Source organism: Alligator mississippiensis, chromosome 12 (assembly GCF_030867095.1).
Source record: "Alligator mississippiensis isolate rAllMis1 chromosome 12, rAllMis1, whole genome shotgun sequence".
Lineage (NCBI taxonomy): Eukaryota > Metazoa > Chordata > Crocodylia > Alligatoridae > Alligator > Alligator mississippiensis.
The window spans coordinates 10,364,725-10,386,086 of record NC_081835.1 but is presented as its reverse complement, the minus strand read 5'-3'; the positions used below and the strand labels follow the sequence as shown (position 1 = coordinate 10,386,086).

General features: G+C 41.1%; 1 protein-coding gene across 8 annotated transcripts in view; it reads right to left on the bottom strand.

Annotated features, from left to right (window-relative positions):
* Positions 1-21,362, bottom strand: part of CNTN4 (contactin 4) — a 586,961-nt gene that overhangs the window by 552,006 nt on the left and 13,593 nt on the right. For 2 of the 8 annotated variants that reach the window (XM_019499787.2, XM_019499791.2), the window contains exon 2: positions 16,225-16,340. The exons of the other annotated variants lie outside the window; for them this stretch is intronic. The gene's annotated coding sequence lies outside the window, so the exon portion shown is untranslated. The remainder of the gene's footprint in view (positions 1-16,224; positions 16,341-21,362) is intronic. 8 annotated transcript variants of the gene reach the window in all.

Genomic DNA, 21,362 nt, shown 5'->3' with positions numbered 1-21,362 from the left:
TTGGCTTCTCTAAACTAAAAGGGCTAGATTCTTAAATTAAAGCCAAGATTTTAAAATTGGAGCTAAATGTGTTCACTTAAATCACATGCCTCCAGGAGCTGTGACTTTAAAAATACCTCACCATATAGCAAAAGGTAGCAATACTCATCATATCAAGTGCTGGAAATCCTCAGTCAAATATTTTTGTCTTTAAGGATGCCTACTCTATTACTGCAGAGCCTGAGGGCACTGCTTACAGTTGAGGATACCATATACTCCGCCAGGGCTTGGCAACCCGCATAACACATGCCAGGGCATGGTATGTGAAGTCAGTTTGCTCGGCATGCCACAGATGGCCCAGGCTCTAGGCAGGCCACTGCTGCCAGCACTGGAGCCCGGGCTGCTCACAGCAAGAAGCGGGGAGGCTGCAAGCAACTGCACTGGAGACAGCGGTGTCCTGGCTGGGCGTGTTGCCAGTGGCAGGTGCCCGTATGTCTCCGGGTGGATGGCACAGAAGGGATCAGGGCTGTGCTGCCACAAAAAGGACTGGGCCCCTTGCGGCTCCCCTGCCATCTGCCCCTGGCATACCAACATCTTACAAGTTGAGGTTGCAGGGGTTTTTTGCACTCTGTCAAAAAACATTGCTGGCCCCTGTGCTAGGTGCTGTACCAAACAAGAAAAGTTATACTTCTATACATGTATATATACACTGGGGAGTGAGACTTACTGTGAAAGAGTAGAATCCCCCCCCCCCAAAAAAACAACCCCCCAAAAAACTGTCTAGTGCAATTTCTATTCCCCCAAAATAAAAAAATAAAAATCCCTGATTCTAATTGAATCCACTATATGCAGTCAAGCCCTAGTGTGCAGCTCTGCATGCTGTTTTTGATGTTTCAGGAATTACTGCCCGGTAGTTGTGTCTGAGGGTTGTTCCCGAAGTTTTAAAGAACAAGTTAGATAAACCATCCTAGTCAGGTGTTTAGAGAGGAATGGCCCTGCCTTAAGCAGGGGGGTTTGGACTAGATAACTTCCTGAGGGCCCTTGCACTCCTACTTTTCTATCATTCATTATTACTACTGGAAATTAAAGGTTTAACATACAAAATCAAAAAGAAGTTTGCAGAAGCATTCAACATATCCTTTTGCAAAAAAATATCAGAATTCCTACTTAGGTCAGCACTGAATGTTTTTAGACACGAGACACTTACAATTGCTCTTCTTACAGAAATATAGTACTTGCTGTATACAACTTCTTTCCTTCCCAGGAACAAAAGATGGACAATCATGGCCCCAGTCTTCTACTACCTATGAGTGAGTGGCAGCAGCATAGGCAGGGCACTGGCATGTCAGGGTTGCTCATCGCCACAAAGCAGTGGGTGGGGAGACAGCTGCAGCTGGACCTGAATGAAGGGGGCAGGGCGACCTCTGATTTTCCATGATAAAAAACCCCAAATCAAACGCCAAAATGTATAGGTATTTAGGATGTATTTTATTGGAGTGATTGAGGCACTGGTAGGCTTCCAAATTGCTATAAAATTGTAAATACATCAATAAAACATTGTGTTCAGGTGATTCTGACACATAGATAGATATAGGATGTATTTCATTTCAAATCACAAGAAACATGGATGGGGGGGGTAATCAAAGTATTTGTGATTTTTTAAACAGAGAAAACCAGGATCCCTGCATATCAGTTTTTGAAAAGTAGTTAATTTTGAGTGACCAGCATCTAAAATACAGCAGCAAGCTTTCAAACTCTCCAGGAATACTTCTCATCCCATGATCCCTCCCTCCTCCACCCTCACTGTAGTTATAAAATAATTCCTTTCCAAGCTAAGCAACTTTGTCATTTCAAGGTAAAACTTTGCTGCATGCTTTGAACCTGAGGTTATTTTAAAAGCATGCGTTTGAACAGATTTATAAGGGAATGCTTCACAGATCCTTATCCCGCTGCGATACAGTCAACGATCCATCCTATTGAGTCTGCTATACATTAATAAAAATGTTTGTGCTTTGCACAAACACTTGAAACAGAAATTGAAAGACTCATTCAGAATGCATTGAAGGTCCAAAATAATTCATGAGAGAATAGTAGAGCTAATAATTGGTGCTTCTTGGATTATTTTGTGTCTGGTTTCTACTGACTACATATCTTGCATTATGCATCTTTTTTTTTTTTTTTTTTGCTGAAATTACCAGACAAATTAACAAGACAGGCAGTTAGTCCTAAGGGTGCATCTTAAGAGCTATTTTTCTGCCTAAAATAGTTGTTCACCCTCTTATAAAGTAGTGCCATTTACCAAGTAGACTTTACATTCCCCTCTCCTTAAAGCAACTTAAGACAAAACTTTTCCTATTCATTCAGCATACTGAATGGATGCCACTGAACACATGCTATCCAATGGATAAGGGCTAAATCCACAAAGGTGCATAAACTCTCATTGGTCTCTGAGGGAGTTAGGCACCTTTGTAAGTCTTGAGTTCAAATGATTGCCTGAGATTGCCTTATAGTGCAATCTACCAGCCACAAGGAAAATAAGATTGGGGGGGGGGGGGGGCGGGAGGGGTAGTGGGGAAGATGAGGGGAATGACCTTCCAAAGCAAATTTAAAAAGGTCAAAAAGAGCTTGCAAAAATGGCAGAGTTGAGGCACAGATTCATTATTTCTCAGTTTCCAGACAAAAATTAAAGAGGCTGTAAACATGGGGGCATCCACCACAGCTGCTAATTTAGCTTAGCTCTTAAAATCAAGGTTCTGACCTTACCCAAAATAAACTGAAACCATCCTAACAACCTAAGAGAGGATATGCACGACAAAGGCATGTAGCTCACCCTTCTGAAACAGTCTTGGCTCTGCAGGTCCAACACTCATCAAGTAAGTAAACACTTACTTTAATCGATGTAGGGTGTATAGCTGTTGAATAAGACTCTGCCTATTTCATAAAGCTCGCTTCTGATGAGAACCCACTATTAAATGATGCAGGATTGATTTCTGAGGTATATACAGCATTGTCCATAACCTCAATTTCATGATTCGGCAATTCCAATTACTGCGGACTACAAGATAGCGAGCCCTGAGCTGATGCGGGAAGGCTGCTTGTGGCCCACACTTTTGTGGGCAATGCCTAATCGTAACCTGTGTTCCCAGCAAGCACGGTGAAGGATTTGGGACTAATAAAAGCATTAAAGATCCCATGAGGAGGAGACCGAATCCCTGCTAAATCCTATTTCAAGTAGAAGGTTGTAAAAGGAAACAGCAGAAGCCTGGTAGATCAGATAGGAGAAGGAAAGACAGAGGGACCCAAGGTGTGACTCTTCCCCTGGAACATTTTGGTGAACCTGGACATGAGGATGGTCCATGGGGTGGGAGCTTGAACTAGAATTTGAGTTGTCTCAGTCACAGAGAGAGAGAGAGAGAAGAAGGGCAGCTCCCTGGTTTGTTGGCCATGTAAGCAGGAAAGCCAAGTAACCTGGAGGTTAAGCATGCATTATATGGCTTGTTATGAGAATGAGGGACCTAATTGATGGATACATCATGCTGTACCAAACTGACCTTATTACTGTCCAGATTAAAAAAGGTCAAAGCAGAGTTATGACAGCTACAGCTTTCAAGAGAGCTTTCATACTTAATGTGATGTTTTACCAATATGCAGAAATATTTCACACTGCAGTCACCCTGAACGGCATCCCACATCGGGTGACAGAAGGCAACTTGCCACCCATCGTAGAAAAGATGTACAATAATCCTCTGAGAGATGAAGTACAGGCAGAGTTATTAAAATGCATGACATGCTCCCTGCCTGCTATCAGATCTGTATTGGATGGGAATAGGATAGCTAATAGGGAAGAGACTGCCCCCAAGACTCTTATTCTTTTGGGACATTACTACACTGGAACTGAACTGACTTATTTCATAAAGGGGAATGGACCATATGTACAAGCCTCCAGTTGGCAAGCTATCCTGAAAAATTAGACACAGAGAGCAGACAAGTAGCTTTTTACAGGAAGTTCAGCTGAGAGTAGGTGTAACTGTCAGTTTAAAAACTGTGTGTGCAGATGTGGGGGAAGGGAATAAGGGTTCTTTGCCAAAAAAAAAGTTGACTCTTAGTCATCCTTCAGCTGTAGATTATCTATTTTCTTCATGCAAAATGAAGCTGATAATTTATTTTGGAATTCAAATTAAGAGGCTGAATTGATTTGGCTGCTTTTCCTAACAATTCGTTTGATTAGAGATATTCAACCAACCTAGGAACCCCAGAAAGGAGGCTGTAGTTAATTTCTAGGTAAAAGGACGTTGTCCCTTTCTGTATGAAGTCATTGGACAACCAAAATTAAAGACTTGATGGTAAAACTGTGCGAGCACAACCACGTTCTGAACCTCACACAACTACTAGAGCTGTCTCTAAATACGGACCAGGGCTGGTGGGGTGGGGAGCGCTTTAATAAAAGTGGTGCTTGGGAGTTGCTCTAATTAAAGCACCTGCAGCACCACATGTATTCGGGGTTCCACGCTTCAACATGACGGTGTGGGAGCTTTACTAAAGCTCATTTGACAAGCTTTAACTAAAGTGCTCCCACCGCCATGCTGAAACATGGGGGCTCTGAATACACGAAATGCCAAGGCTGACGGAGCAAGCTAACTTAGCATGCCCCAGCAGACTTGACTAATCAAGTCTGCTCTGTGTCAGAGCAGATGTCCTACATGTCTACAGGCACCCATACCTTTGGAAACTGAAAGGTATTCTGAACAGAAGCATTAATGCATTTGAAAATGTCAAAGATTCAGATGTATATTTAAATTCCATCATGTTCATCCTGAGTAGCCACATAAGAATCTGAAGTCCAGGGATCCCACTGAAGTGCATCCCACCCTGGAATTAATTTTAGAAATGCAGTATCATGTAGCTGACTAATGCTGCCATTTGAATACATGGGAATAAGTAACAGAAATTTCATGGAAATTATCTGGTCAAGGGGAAAAAAAAAACCAAGCAGAGTCCAATGGCCTAGCATTTCCAGTGGACTGCTGTCAACTTTAGGGGGGCTACTACCTGTGTGGGAGATATTAAGTTCCAAAAATTAATCATTTTTTATTTTGTCATAGAGGTGCCCAGGGATTGAGTTGGCATCAATCCTACTTATTTGCTGAGTGACAAAGACCTTGCTCAAAATGGACAGGAAGGGGGGTGGAGTGTGGTAGATACATAGAGGGGACGTGACTTGCCCATGCCTCCTGACTCAAGTCTAGCACCCTATCCGTTAGACCCCCCTGCATCCCAAGTTAATAACTGTGACAAATGGCAGGCAGTCATTACAGGAACAAGATGCCTTTAAGAGTGATTTCTGCTTAAGAGGCGATTCTGGAGATTACCAGCTATCAGAGAATCATTCGAAATATCTCTGGAAAGTCTATAGTAATGGGAAATACAGAAGCTCATCACTGACAAGCATCACTTTTCTGAAAGAGCAGTATGCTTTTTTGTGAAGGTTAAAGCATTACAGATCTGATTTTATCTTAAAAGCAGGTCCTTGAAAACAACTGGGAGCATGCCAAGGAGGTACACATGCACTTCACGGATCTTCAAAAGATATATAGAGACTGATAACAAGAGACAAATTATGAGGGATGCTTCAGCAGTATGGGATACTGGACAAGCTACTATCCCTTTGTTATGAGGGCAAATGTTTTGTGCTGTCTCTCTAAAGTGTTGGTACCTTTCTACGGTCTCTCTTGCCTTAGTAGTGACATTAAGCATCAATACCGATAGCGATCGGAAAAGGAGTGTCTCGTTTTGTGTGGTCTATTGTTATACGTGACTGGATTATACTAGTTTGAATGAAACAGCAACAATTGACAAAAATTATATCATTTGATATACAAAACATATTGTCAGTAATTAAAAAGAGAATTATGTGAAGAGACCAAGACTATTGTCCTCCAGGGAAATCACAGAGTATTGGCTTTTTCTCCATTAAAACCATCAGCAGTACACCAACGTTACCAACAGAATGAGAACGAGAAGAGATGTTAACATGCCTTTGTACTTATCCCTGTGCCAGGCTATGATTATTAAAGAAAAGTAACCTAAACTGAATACATAATCAGCTGTACGCATTATTTCAATATTGTGGGATTCGTGGAATTAAACAGCACATGTAATGAAGAGCTTGTTGTTTTTCAGACAAAAGTGATAGGTGAAGTGGCTTTGATGAATGTACTGCATAAATCCCAGGTAGGATGATCCAAGCCTTGGGAGTGAAACTTCTACAATGCCAGGTAATATATAAATTGGGGAACATCATGCAAACAATATGCATCATTTGGTCATGGAATTGATTCAGCTGCTGCTGAATCCAAAAGAAGCTTTAAAAAGGCTTGAAAAAAAATCATGCAACAAAATCCAGCCATTTAGTGAAACTCCATAATGCTAGAAACAACCATGCTTTTTTTACAACATGGTTATTCACCTACGCCTATAGCCAACACCCACAGAAGTAGACATTTTTCTCAGGCATAAAGCTTGAGGCAAGCAGGAAGAAGAAATTCATCAAGAAGAACATTATTCATTTTCCAAAAGATCCTATACCATCTAGGGGATATTTCTAATATAGTGGTATTGACAGTGAAGGGCTCAACCTGGCCCTTGGTTTGTCTTTTACGATGACAATGCAACTAATAGTGCATTTGTATATACACACACTCTTCTTTTACATGGACAAAAATATATATTCTTAAAACATAGGAATTCATTCACCTACCTTCCAATTTAAAGGACTAGGTCACAGCCATGTCACTTTCTTTGCTTGTGACAATAATTTATAGAAGACCATCAGTATTGTTTGCTTTCTGTATCATGGCAACAACGCGAGAGTCAATTTGCAGACAGGTAAAGAAAAGGTCTGTTTTGCAGTGCTTATAAGCCCTTTGAAAACCCAGGGAAGTCAATGGAAAGATTCTGGTTGACTTCACCAGGCTCCTTCATTCTTAGAAGTATTTCAAGACCGTTCTGGCTTTTGAAGTCAGCTAACCTGTGTTAAAATAGATTGTGAAATTTATGAATCTGTCTCTTCCTTTTTCCACCGTTTTCCTTTTCTCTAAATTTCCAATGAATCTCCTTATTATATACATCAGGGTTATAAAGCAATATTATATACATGATGATTGTAGCATTCACACTAGGGTAGATCAAACAATCCGGCACAGCCAATACATTGGATAGACCAGGGGTGTCAAACATACAGCCTGCAGGTTGGACCTGACACATGGAGCATCTCTATTCAGCTAACTAGGCTAATCGGAGGGCCACTGGATGTTGGGGGCTTGGTCTGCCATAGAATCCAGGGCCCTTCGGCCTTGCTGGGCATGACAATCCACAGGAACTGCCCCTGGGCTTGCTCCCCCTGCTGCCACCAGACCCCTCTCTGCCACTATCAACGGACCCCTTCACCATTGCTGTGGTAGCCTCATAATGAATCAGACCTGCAAGGCCCCCCCCCCCCCCCTCAGTTTGAATCCAGCTCAGGGCCCCACGTGAGTTGGAGACGCCTGGGACAGACTTGAGACATCTACCCTTAATGTCAATAGAATCTAAAAAAATAATAATAATTTTTTTTTTTTTTTATAGCAAATGGCTTGAAAAGGCGGGTAAAGCATGAGAGAAAGGGAAAAGAAAAGTTCTGCCTCGAATACAGATGTAACGTATCTTCATACAAATGCCATGGAGAAAATTCATATCAATGCTCTCCCAAGACAACAAAAACAAACTGATTTAACAATTCAAACTGTCAGATAGCTATAAGAATAATAAAATGCTAATATAATTTCAGACTACTGTATTAAAATATTGTTCAGTATGTTTTTATGCTATTACATGAATTTTTCATATATGAACATCATCTTGTTTGGAGGAAGGATGCTTCTAAATGACAGATACAGGAGGTCCTGTGAGAGAAAGAATTCATAACTTCAGCTTTTCCTTGAGCCGCTTAGTAGCATAATAGCTTCTGGGTGCTCGCTGAGTTACCCTACTGTTTTGCCAGCCAACCTAAGTAGTATCAACACCAAAACAGTAATTGTCTATTTATTAGACAAAAAATGCATGACTCAAGCTTATTTTTTGAACCAACATTAACATTGAAGAGCTGGTGTTTCCTACTTTCCTTTGCATATTCAGTCCATTTCAAAACAATACTTACCACCCACATAATCATGGTTATGGATAGCTAATGGAAATGAAAAACACAACAGAGCAATTCACTTTTTAAAATCCCCAGCTCATGAAAAGCATTATCAAATGAACAAACCAAGTGATTTGGGAAAGAGCTAGCAGATTTGATTCTTAAGAGTCAGAGAGCTTTTCTTATTTTGCCGTGCTTATGCTTGCAATCCACTGGGTTTTGAGGTTCAGAAGTTATACGGAAGCAAAATATACCATTTTGAACTGGTTCCATTTCAAATCCAAAACTCCCAAGTTCCACCCACAAGTCAGCCCAAGCACAGATCTGAAACCTAACCCAGTCAAGCTGAAAGCAAAACTGAGCTACGCTGGCAGGGGTAGCCAGCAAGCTTCGTCTAGTTTTCTTTGAAAAATTTCACCCCCCTCTAAGCTACACAGTAACTTCTAGCTCAAAAGATACGAGTGCATGTTATTTACAGTATGTACTTCAAGTGGCAATGAATATTCAATTAGGGTAATGACATAAATATTAGAAGCTCTTTGATGAGTATTTCTGGGAAAATAGCATTTGTCCTTGACCTTTGCTTATGCATTATTCTGTCTACATGTAATTAACACATTCATAATACCATATAAATGCCACTTATTGATATTGTCTCAAGGGCAACTAGTTATCTACAAGGAACATGGGCACATTAACATTTACTGACTCATTTAGCTTCTCTACTGCATTAAATTGAAGAAATCCCATTGTCAAACCACATAAAAATGTATATTAAGTGGACAACACTGGCCTAAAAGTAATGAGATAATATTTTGAGTTCTCTCATACTTCAACAACATTATTTTAAAGGTACAGTCTAAATAATATGTCAGCCCCTACTGCAGCTTCATTAGATATCAAGATGATATCTGGTGGATCAGTGCTTGAGCCAGCGATTTAGATGAGGTTATAATCTATCCATACGCAGATCCTTATATAAATTTACTTATCGGTCCCGATATTTCTTAACAGTTATAAAGCTAAAATTAAAGGGAATTGCTATTTGTAAATGGGCATATACCATCAGATGCTCTATTAGACTGAGTTATAATAGCTACAACAATTTAAAGTGAGGCTCTATTGGATTACAGCAGCTGAGAATCTGACCCATGGATCCAGGTTGATGAGATCGGCAAATCAGCTTCTTGGACTTCAGAAAGTCAAGGGGATTTGGAGCTACTCAGCACTTTAGTTTCTTTTTGAAGTTATTAAATCTGTCTTGAGCTGGAAAACTCCCAGTTTCTCCTTCTTGACTTTAGTAAAACCTGGGAATATGGCAGACTTAAGCTTGAAAGGTTATAGCAGAAGCAAATTTATTCTTTTATTTACTCTCTTCTCTGTGATACATTCTCTATTTTTCATTACTGTTACTGAGAGTATTCAAGCCCAGTGATGTCATGCATGTTGTATTTGAATCATAGTGGGAAATCCTAGGGATGTTAAACACTTGTATGAAGTTTTGGTAATAAAAAAACTGGCAAAAAAAAAAAAAAACCCACTCAAAAAGGCTACCACTTCAATAAGACTGAGTAAAGTTTAAAGCAAATGTGGGTTAAGTTTTATACTGAACTTTGCTCAGTTGATCCTTTGAGTTGGAACTTGGCAATTGCAGCATGCTTTTCAAATTGAGCAAGGCAACAGTTTATCATCTGGACTACAAATTAATGTGTCAATTTAGTCTGCAACTAGCAAAACTACACATTTTCTAGACCTTTGAAAACTGACATGCTCTCAGAAAAGCAGAAAAGCTTTCTTCTCATCTCTGCCTGTAAAGCGCTTAGAGGAAGGCAGGAACTTTACAAGAAACCCTGAAGAGCAGAGTGGACAAGATGTGTGCCGAACTGGGTCCGTTTAAAATTGCATTAGCAATAGAGCTACGCTTTCTCCTCCCAAGAGCCACATAATATGGCTCCCATCTCATACAAAGCTTCAGGGAGGATTAGCAGGAGACAGTTCTCAAGAGTCTCACAGGATCGGGCCTTTCTATGCCCATTTTAGAAAATTAAGTTGGTGGAAAGACCAATAAAATGGCAGGATCTCATTATGACCCCAGAGCTTTTTCCTCCATAATAAAATGCCAAAATAATAAACTAAACAAATAGCTATTGGGTATAGGTGTGATAATTTGCAATAAGCCATTAAGCCATAAAACACTGAGGATAATATACACACTGTGCACTTAAACTGCTGCAATATTTTCATAAGGACTGATAATATTTGTGCAATGTAGAAGGAGAAAAAAGTCTTGCACATCAGAAAAATATTAGCATCACAAAGACACACCACCAACCGTATCAACAACTGCAGCAAGACATAGTAATTACAGTAATATCTAAGCATTCATACTTGAACCACATTTTTAATATGCATTAAAGTCTTACTAACTATAGTAACAGCTGAAATGTTATATCTGACCCAACTATACAGGATGCAAGTATGCCCCACACATACACGAGCTCACCTTCCTCTTAGGCTACCCAAGTCAAGAAATGTTGAGGTTTTACCAGTTGTCTCAACAGCCAAAGAACTGCATCCATGTGTGCTGCTTCCATTAATATCAACGGGATGCGGGACTATGGCATCAAAAGCCCATTCCCCTCAAGCGTCAGCACATTCTACCACAGATCTGGGACCTCTCTCGTGCAACAGGCCATCACTGTCCTTCCATTTGAGAAGCTGCATGAAGAGCCAATTCTGTGTGCCAAAATATCTTCCTTTCCTCTCCAATGGATGAAATCCTTGCAACAAGCTCATAAAGAGCACAGTATCCGTCTGCCATGAAACCTTCCCTTATCCACTATATTCAGAGCTCTCCTAGCTCTGAAGGAGCTATACTGGTGGCAGACTTCTATCCACTGCTGTGTGTGTGAGTGTGTCTGTGTGTGTGTACATACATGTGTGTACAACTGAACCTCAATGCAGTTTGTATTCATTTTCTTACTTGTTCCATCCCTACTCTATTAAATACAAAAAAATACTGGCAATAAAGACCTAGAAAAGAATCTGGCATGTAGAATAGCTATAAAGTATATGTGAATCTAAATTAGAGAGAAAAAAAATGTATTTAAAAAGGGGTGCACAAAAAAAAACTCAGTAGGCCTCACAAGGAAGTTGAGGGAAAATACAACTTAAACTATTAAGCAGCAGCCAAAAAAAAAAGTCAACACCACCAAGTTAGCAAAAAGGGGGGAAAAAAAAGTCACATTCAAAGAAAAACGTTTCCAATAAATTAAGCTGTAAAACTTCTCTGAGCATTAAGCTATTAAAAAATATATATCTACATTGTCAGCATGTAGGGTTGGGCAAATCATGGAAAATTCCACCATGAATATTCATGTGAATTTTGAATTGAATTCAGTTAAACTAGGGAATGAGTTTACTGGCTGGTACACTGAACAGAACAGAACCCATTAAACAAAATAACACAGAATATTCATAGAAAAGAGTTTTCAAATTAACGTTTGCTAAATTTACACTGGAAGCTATTTGGGTGAAGAAATATGACTCATGACTTATCAGCCAACTTCTGCCTTCCGTCACACCTATATGGCTGAGGACACAATTTGTGCATCTCATCAAAATAGCTAAAACTTTGAACATCTGCAACAAAGTCTGACAAAATGAGTGACTGGGCAGAAATTACCCATCAAACGTTTTCCAATATAAGCAAAATGCCCAATCTCTTTGCAGACCTTTTTTAAATTGGAAAAAAATACAACTGTATCAAAACAATCATGGGCAAGCTTCACTGACGAGATACTTTCATCTTCCTGCTCGAACTGCATAGAAGACACACCTGGAAGTAGCTAGAGTCTCTGCCAACTTAGTGACAGTTGGATCAAAGACGTATCAAACCTGATACCTGGAATACAAAACAATAAGATTTGCAAGTGAAAGAATGAGTGACAGTGGCTAAGGAGGTTAAACAGGTTAACTAATGCACTGTATATACATTGTATGGTATATAAAGTAGGGCTGTGCAAAATGGCACCATTCTGTTTTGACGGAACAGTGTTTCGTTTCGATTCGAAACCACTGCTCCATTTCATCAAAATGGTTTTGCTGTTTTGACGTTTTGCCCATAGGCTATAATGGGAAAGCTCAAAACAGCCTATAACTTTGTCATTTCTGGCATGATTTGGAAGAAACTTGCAGAAACGGTAGCCCCTTCTGGGGGCGTCAAGCTTGCCAAGTTTCAGGGAGATAGGTGTAGGGGTTTCAGGGAAACTGCACCTCAAGTCTTGAAAGCAAATAACTCATGCCATGTGTATGTTTTAAGCCACAGTGCGGTCAAAACTGCAGGGATGGTAGCCCCTGCTGAGGCAACAAGCCTGCCAAGTGTCAAGGAGATAGGTGCAGGGTTTTTGAGGAAATTGCACCTCAAGCGGCAGACAAGCAAAACTCATGACATGGGTGACACTGTGCGTGTTAAGGCGCAGCCGGTGAAAGCTGCAGGGATGGTAACCGCTGCTATGACCATGAAGCCTGCCAGCTGTCAGGGAGATAGGTGCAGGGGGGTTCTGGGGCCCTGCACCTCTGGCTGCTGACAGGCAAAACTCACGACATGGGTGCTTGTGGGACTGTGTCTGTCTTGGGGCACAGGGGAGTGAAAACTGCAGGCCTGCTAGGCCCTGCTGCGGCCACAAAGCCTGCCAGCTCTCAAGCAGATCGGTGCAGGGGGAGTCTGGGTTCTGGGGCCCTGCACCTCTAGCTGCTGACAGGCAAAACTCGTGACATGGGTGGGTGACACTGTGCGCCCTCACTCAACTGACACCAAGGCAGAAAGCAGGGCAGTTCAAACAATGCTGCCTTCTTTGCAGCTTTTCCATCCCTCCCCCAGAGCACCGGGATTGGAAGGGACCTCAGGGAAGGATGACAGTCACTGGCCAGCTACATAGTCAATAATGAGAGCACTCCTCCCTCCCCCCCCCATCCCCCTCCCTCTCCTTACTTTAGTTTCTGTTTCCCTGCAGGCAAGCCCAGCTTCAAAGCATTTTGAAAATTTTGAAACGTTTCAACTCTTTCATTTCAAGGCTGTTTCAAAGCTCTCTGGTTCATTTTGATTTTGCTGTTTTGAGCTCGAAACAACGTCAAAATTAAACTGTTGGCAAAATTTCACACACCCCTAATACAAGGCATTTTGCTTTGGGGTCATAATGTTCAATAATAATGCCAGCCAGAACGTATCGCTCATACCAAGAACTGGCATTAAGCAACTTCCAAATTGTTGTTTGGCATATTAATAACATGCTAATGTGCAACTTCATGAAAGCAAGTAACAGTAACCATTGAGCAGAAACGCCTTGAGTAATATCACCTGTGCTCCTGGTTTGGAAAAAAGGACTGGAAGAAACCTCCAGAATCCTTCATTCCAGTCCCCTGCTCCTGCAGCAATCACATCACATACTCTCTTTCATAAACAAACCAAGTTTCATCTCAAAATTCATTAAGTTTCCCCCAAACACACTATTCCTACTGTGCTCCAGAATCCCACTGGGCTGATGGCTATGAACTTGCTTCTAACTGCCAGCCTAAGTTCATTCATGGCCACACTAGACCAATTTGTCCTTGCGTCAACCTTGTTCTTTCCTTCCTTGTTGTTGTACCCTCTGGATGTTTATAAAAACATAAATTTCACATCTCTATCACTGGGCTGAACAAGCCAGACTTTTATTCTCCTTTTTTAAGTCTCCATTCCCCTGGTCATACTAGTAACTCTTCTCTGGACCTGTTCCAGTTCAAATTCATCTTTCTTAACACAAGCAAGCAAAACTACATACAGGATTTGAGACGAGGTCACAACAAGGCCTTGTATAGTGGCATGAATCCTTCTATAAACACTGGAAATACCTTTACTGACCACTCTGAGTTCACAAGAGTGGTCAAGTAGCATAGATTTGCAATAAGCCATTAAGCCATAAAACACTGAGGATAATATATGCACTGTGCACTTAACAGTGTGTATATTAACACATGGTCAAGTAGCACAGTAAGATCCTTCTCCCTCTCAATCATTTCCATACTCATTGGACACATCTGCATATGCAGTTAATGCACTTGCATCTTCTGTACAGAAAATTCAGGCTCATTAAAGTGCTCCCTGGTGCATATCTGCATGTGCGACCAACCAAAGCAAATTGAGCACAACAGGAGCACCCAGTCCAGGGCTGCTCCTACCCTGCTCTGCTCCCCCGAAGCAGCCAGGGAATGCATCAGGCTCCCCTAGATGCCAGCCCTGGGCTGGCAGGAGGCATGGGGGCTCAACCCCAAGCTCTAGAGTGGAAGGGGGAAAACTGTCTCAACTTGGCAGACAGCACCATCGCAGCCAGAGGGAGATCAGACTTGCCCTGAGCAGAGTGGGAGGGGGTGCTGTCCTAGCTGCCGGGAGCTGCCTTCCAGCCAAGTGGAGATTGAGACCCATCCTGATCTCCACATAGCAGGGAGAGCTGTCCTACTTGCTGGGCAGCTGCTTCCCGGCCATGTGGAGGTCAGGACAGATCCCACACTCCACGTAGCTGGGAGGGAGCTGCCCAGCAGCCAGGACAGTTCCCCCAGCCATGTGGCGATCAGGACGGGTGCCAACGTCCACGTGGCTAGGAGGCAGTATCCCACTGACCCACGACAGCTCTCCTGGCCCCCTGTGGCCCCATATTTCGTAGGCTGACTGGGAGCAATTTGCTCCCAGTCAGCATCTACACATTCAGTACGGTGCATTAGTTAATGCATTGTCTTTCTAGTACCAGTATCTTGCATGTTTACCTGTACCTGTAAACAAGCTTTCATTTAATACTGGTCCCTGAATGCCATTGGTAATCTTTCTCCAGAGTGATAATTCCCCTTTTCACACTGCCTGTTCTAGCCAGTGCCTTACCCACCAAACAAACACTTCTCCTAATACCCACTTCTTTCAGTTTAAACAGAAACAGCTTGGGGGCTTGTTTTTAAAAACCCATCATATCTACAACCGTTTGAGAGCAGGAAAGTTTTATAATAGTAACAGAAGTTCATATCGGGTCATTAAACATCTTGGCCATGTCCAAATGAGTGTCCATGGGACCCTTATGTCTATGTGTTCTGATTCTTAAGAGGTGTATACAATATTAACCATAACTATCCATTGAAAAAATGAAGAACCCAAACTCAGCTTCAGTCTCATTACCTGTATATTTGTTTTCTTTAAAAACAAAGTTAATTGCACATTATTAGACTCAGGTATTATTAAAAAGGTCATGATTACAACTGGATGAAAAAGTGTTCCTGTTCTGCCAATGCTTCTGCAATTTCAAAACCATTCCTATTCCAGATTAAAATTAAACCAAACCCATCTGGGGTGAAGGGGGTGTGCGGAAAAGGAAGAGTGAGGAGGAGCACAGAGGGAACACTAGTGAAAATGGAGACTCACTAGTTCCCACTCACACTAGCATCAGATTAACCAATAATTAGGGAACTCACCTCAGATGAGGAAGACCCAGTTTTTTTCTCCTTTGCCTAATATAGACAGGATCTTGAACCTCTTCCTCCCACCTTCTTTGTGAATACCCTCACTGAGTTAGTTCTTCTTTCTCTTTCCCAATTAATATTTAATAATTAAATACAGAGGACATCCCTACACCAGCAACTCAAAGAGCCATCCCATGGAACCAACAGCTTGGTTGTTAAGATGTGGGAGACTGAGGATCAAAGCAAATCCATGCTGACTAAAACAGATACAAGTTAAGGGAGTTTTCTGTCATGCCACAGTGCCCAGGTTGTGAAATGCAGGCAACACTTCCTTGAAAGAACACTTTGTCTTGTCTACTTAGAAACTATTATTTTGAGGCTGTGGACTCTCACTATACCTAGCTCCACTGGAGACTCAAGGCAAAATGGCTGTGCCAAAAATGTTAAGATGCTTAATAAAAAAAAAAATACTTAAAAGTTTTCTAGCTTTAAACCACAGCAGTATTCACTGGAATATGAATAGATTTTCTTTCATTCCAAAAGAAAATGGGTGTTGCTTCCCCTTTTCTGGTTTCACTGGCACTCACATAGGTCCTCTTCTTTCCAGGAAAACAAAGTTACCAAGATCAGCTTCCATTTACAGCTGTTCAAAGCTTGGATTTTTCAATTCAGGGGGAGTCACAATTGTGAAATATCTTCTGTTCTGGAAAAGAACGAGAACAAAAAAAGAAATCGAAATTTCCTACAGACAAAAAAAACACATCAAGGAACAAAAAAATCAGTTTGGATCAAAGCATTTTATTTTGATAACACCGAACCTTTTTTTGTTCCAACTTCTCCTTTGAAACTTCTCATAACATAAAACAAGAAGTTCTCATACCAGAAAGAAAGAAAAAAAGTGTTACATTTCTGAAAGAGTAGAATGTTTTAACCTTATCAAAATGCTTAAAAAAAAAAAAACCAAACAAAAAACCTTTCATGATGAATTTTGAAAATGTCATGCCTCCACAAAGTGTTGTGCTTTTAATGAATTGGCATTTTCCACTGGAAAAAATAAACTTTCTGTAAGAAAATTTTCAATCAGCACTCCTTCTGTGCCCATTATACCTTTGTTTCTACCTCACCACTTTGGAAGTAGACGTTTTTTTCTTCATCACCCAAGATAACTAACGTATGTAAGCAAGGTAAAGTTATCAGGTGGCACACCCAATCAGGGACAAAACCCCTGGGATGGAGGTGGGGGGGCCCATGCATGGAAATGAGGATCATTTTTAGGGGGCCCCTAAAAAATGTTGAATGGAGGTGAGAACCACTTTGAATTGTAAGTGGGGGTATTCACTTACTTTTGATTGATCATAATCAGTTTTCGGGGACCCTTTAGACATGGTCTGTGGACCCCCAGGGGTCTGGGGACCACAGATTGAAAATGACTGTTGTATACCTTTGTCTGTTATTTTTGGACTTCATGGTCTGAGGCAAACACCACACTCCCTGCATTTTTATACAATTCCTAGGTACATAGGTGTGTTACTAGAAAACAATACTCAAGCTCATAGAAATCCTGCATTCTTTTAAACTTTGTTCATGTAAAGAATACACAAAAGACTAAGGAAAACCTGGAAACTGCAGCTTATAGGGATGCATAGCTCTTCCCCATTTCCTATAGAAGTCAGATCTTACAGGCTTAGGAACCAAGTCTCTCTCTCCAGGCCCTATGAATGAACCCATAAAAGACATTGGAGAGCAACCCTCTGACCAGATCATGCTTGCTTGAAGCCCAGCCCTGACTTTCAAAAGGTTTAATGACATTCAGAAAGCCTCACTAAGAATGCTGATTCCATCCCTTCTTTACAAGTTATTGCCCTGATGGTATAAACACTTGGGCTTACTTTATCTGTAATCACAGTCATATCATTCACTTTAAGTGGCTATAACAGAAAATTCATGGGGTGGACTTTTCAGCTACAAGACAGTATTCATTGTGGCATTGGGTAAAGGAGAGTATCTGAACCAAATAACGGACATAATTGTCATCATCATCAAGAGAAGATTGCAACTGAGAAACACATTTGTGTACTCTGTGGGTTTAATCAGTTATTAAAAGGAGAGGCTATTAGAATAAATCTAAAGGATTCAGTGGCTGCATTTGGATTAACGATATTAAAAAATTAAATTTTCTGCAAACCTCAGAGCCTGTGCTGTGTTAGTCTCCATTTATTATTAGGTTTTCCTGTGACACTCTCTTCCTACTCACAGTATATCTGTAATTAAATTGAACAATTGTTTGATAACATATTAAACTTTTAGATTTAGATGTTTTAAAGTTGTCCCTTTAAATATGAAGAGCTTTGAATTTCAAAAAGCTCTTTGCACTAAAAATAATACATCCCATGTAATGAAACTGCAAAAACTACACTGATATAAAAAAGCTAATATTAGATGTTCTCATGTATATGTTCTGGCCACTTCAGAAGTTTAAATCAAAGATGACCTTGAGTGGAAGGATGGCCACTTATGGCATGGCCGACCTAGATTCAAGTCCGTGTTCCACGATCAAGCCTTGGTGGCAAGTTACTTCAATTCTTCATCCACAAAGATATTGAGAACCTTTATTCCTTTTAAAGAGATTTAAATGTTTTTTAGGCATTTTCAAGTTCTCATTGGCAGTTGGGTATCTAAATAAAGAGTTTGTTATTCTCTGCGTCAGTAAAAGTGAAAAAAATATGTCCTTTTCCTATTTCACAGGGGTAAATGCATTAAAAATTGTGGTACCATAGTTTGACATAACATGGTAATAGGGCCAATGTACCCAAGTACCCAAAACAGACAGGTAGTTTCAAAATGGGAGAAAATGGGACAAACTTATTTAAGAAGCACTCACTTCTATTTCCTCCTAACTTAAGAATGACATAATCCAATTCTGAGTGCCTGAGAAAGAGAGCGAGAGAGCAAGAAAGCGAGAATTAGTCTTGGACTTATATTATGTCTGCCATTTCAGATTGGTCATAACATAAAGGCAAAACTTATTTTTGAGAAGGCTGATACCACCTTAACTGCTTTGCAAGATTTGTGCAACCGTGATGCATGGAATTGACATCTTATGTCTGTTACAGCTATAGCAAGATGATCCACAACTACAAGTGCCATGTTAAAATGCTACCCTGAAGTTTATTTCTGACAGATGGATTTTATAGAAATAGAACTATTTTATCTCTGTAATATCTAAACTCAATTTGAGCTTGATCTATAAGATTATTTTCATTCAACCCCTTTGGACACTTACAACAATGATATTTCCCTTCCCTCTACAAGAATCTAATTTGGAGCAGCACTGCAAGTCTGCTTAGAAAACTGTCATGGTAGTGTTTCAGAGGTATGAATCAAATTTTGTTGAATGAAATTAAATTAGCTAGCCAGGAAAAGATAACCCACTTTCTAGTGGTAGCAATTCAGTATTTTGGATAATAGTTCTGAAATGTAATAATAATAATAATAATAATAATAATAGTAGTAGTAATAATAATAATAATAAAATGGTTCTAAGACTTCTCCTTTGCTGATAGGAAATAAACAGGAGTAGCAGGGCTAGCCTCCCCGTCACTGAACTCTCTGAAAGTTGTTTGGCAGATGTTAGTTGGTCCAGAAAGCATCAAACTCTTTATATATAGGGCAGTGATTCTCAACCATGGTGCCAAGGCACCCTAGAGTGCCTTGAGATTCTTTCAAGGGTGGCATAGGGTGCTGGACAACATTAGCGCAGTTAAAGGTGCAACCGTGAGTCACAAGATAAACCCAGGGTTTTACCATAGAAAACCATAGTGTGAAAAACATTCTGCCCTTTTGTGATCTTTCTAAATTCCTTGCAACAGAATTGCTTTTTTTTTTTTTTTTTTCTTCTTTACTACAGGAAAAGAGCAAAAACTAAGAGCTGGAATTATCCAAGGGGTGCCTTGAAGAAGGGTGAGAAGCACCAATACAGGGCAATAAATAAATGAATCTAGTGAAGAACGTCCCTGTACTTAGCTAGAAGAAAGGCATTGAGTAGTCCTTTCCTTTTTAGCAGAATTCACAGCTTTGGTGGATTCTGACAGGACCCTCCTACGAGTGCTTCCGCTGCGACCTTGAACTCCCACCTCTAGACTGTTAACAGTGTACCTTAGCACCTGCACCACCGCAACCCTATTGAGTAACTCAGTCCCCCAGAATCCCAAGATGCTTTGCACCTCCCCCGCAACCAACCCCGCCCACAAGGTGAGTGGGCTAGACTTGGCCCAAGCTGTCTGCTCCAGCCAAGCAGGGAGGCTTGCTCTAGTACCCCCAGGCTTCTGGTCTGGCCACTGAGAGCATGTGGGTGCATTTCCAGAATCAAAAGTGAATGCGTGTTCACTTGCTTATCAGTCCGATCTATGTAATTTAGACTAACTTACGATGACTGAAGCAATTCAGCTTGAGGCTTTATGGCTGTCTGTATTTAGCCTATGTGACTATATTTCCTTCATTAGTGCATTGTGCCATGTATGCTGCTCCCAAGTGTCCAGTCTTTAATGAGTTCTCAACTCAGCCAAGTGTTAATTTGTTAGGTCAATTTGTGTTAAATTGGGAATGCCCAAGTTAAGCACCTAAGTAAATGCTCAGCGGTGCTGGGACTCAGGTGCACTTACTAGCATTCTTTATGATTAGGTGATGGAAGAAGCAGCCTCCTGCCTATGGAAGCCCATAAGTGGCACTCAAAAGGTGGGGGGGCAGGTAAACTGTGCAGCAGGGTTCAGGAGTGGTCTGTATTGGGACAAATCTTTACCAGTCTCAGTCCTTTCTCCATGCAGTAGATCCTAGTACAGGGGTGGCTAACCTGTGGCTCCTGAGCCACATGTGGCTCTTCAGAAGTTGATATGCGTCTCCTTAAACCTTTGCACAAGCACATGGTGACCAGCCATTTGGAAGCTGGTCACTATGTGCTTGTGCAAAGATTCAAGGAGACGCATATCAACTTCTGAAGAGCCGGAGGTTGGCCACCCCGTCCTGGTGGATTTCCCAGCCTACAGTAATGCAGCTTGTCTTAATGCTTTGGCTGCTCTTCCTCATCAGGAGGGTTTCAGCAGGCAATTTCAAAAGAAGCTACAAGGATAAAAAAAAGAGCTGTATCCAGGGCCCAATCATCCATTGAACTGAGGGTCATTTCAGCCCAAATCTCTCCACACTCCTTGTTAGCAGTCTTTAAAGTCTGAATGGAGCTGTTAGAACAATAAGGCAGTGGAATAGCCTAGGGAAGTTGTGGAATCTGTGACTGAAGGTATTGGTCCGGGAAGATTTAGATGGGGATAAGCCTTCCTTAGGCAGAGTGTTAGATGAGATGACCTCTGGAGGTCCCTTCCAGCCATGTTTTGCTTTGATTTTATCCAAACAGCAGAAGTAACAAAAGGAGTCTGCAGCAAGGACAGAGGAAACAGGCATAGCTTTCTTTGCATTCCCCCCTTGGCTTTTTGCTGAGCCCCATATTCATCCTTCCTTCAATCTCCTTACTTGCCTCTGTCTTCTCCTCCAGCTCAAACAAGAGGGTCTCAAGCTGGCTCATTTCTTTCTTGTACAGCTTCCAAACTCCTTCACTTCTATCCTTTGCAGGCAGCTTAATGGAGAATGGAGGGCTTCAGAGACTTGGCTAGGCAGGCAAGTGTTTACAAGGGAGCAAATCTAAATGTAATTAAATATACAGCAATACAAATATTGT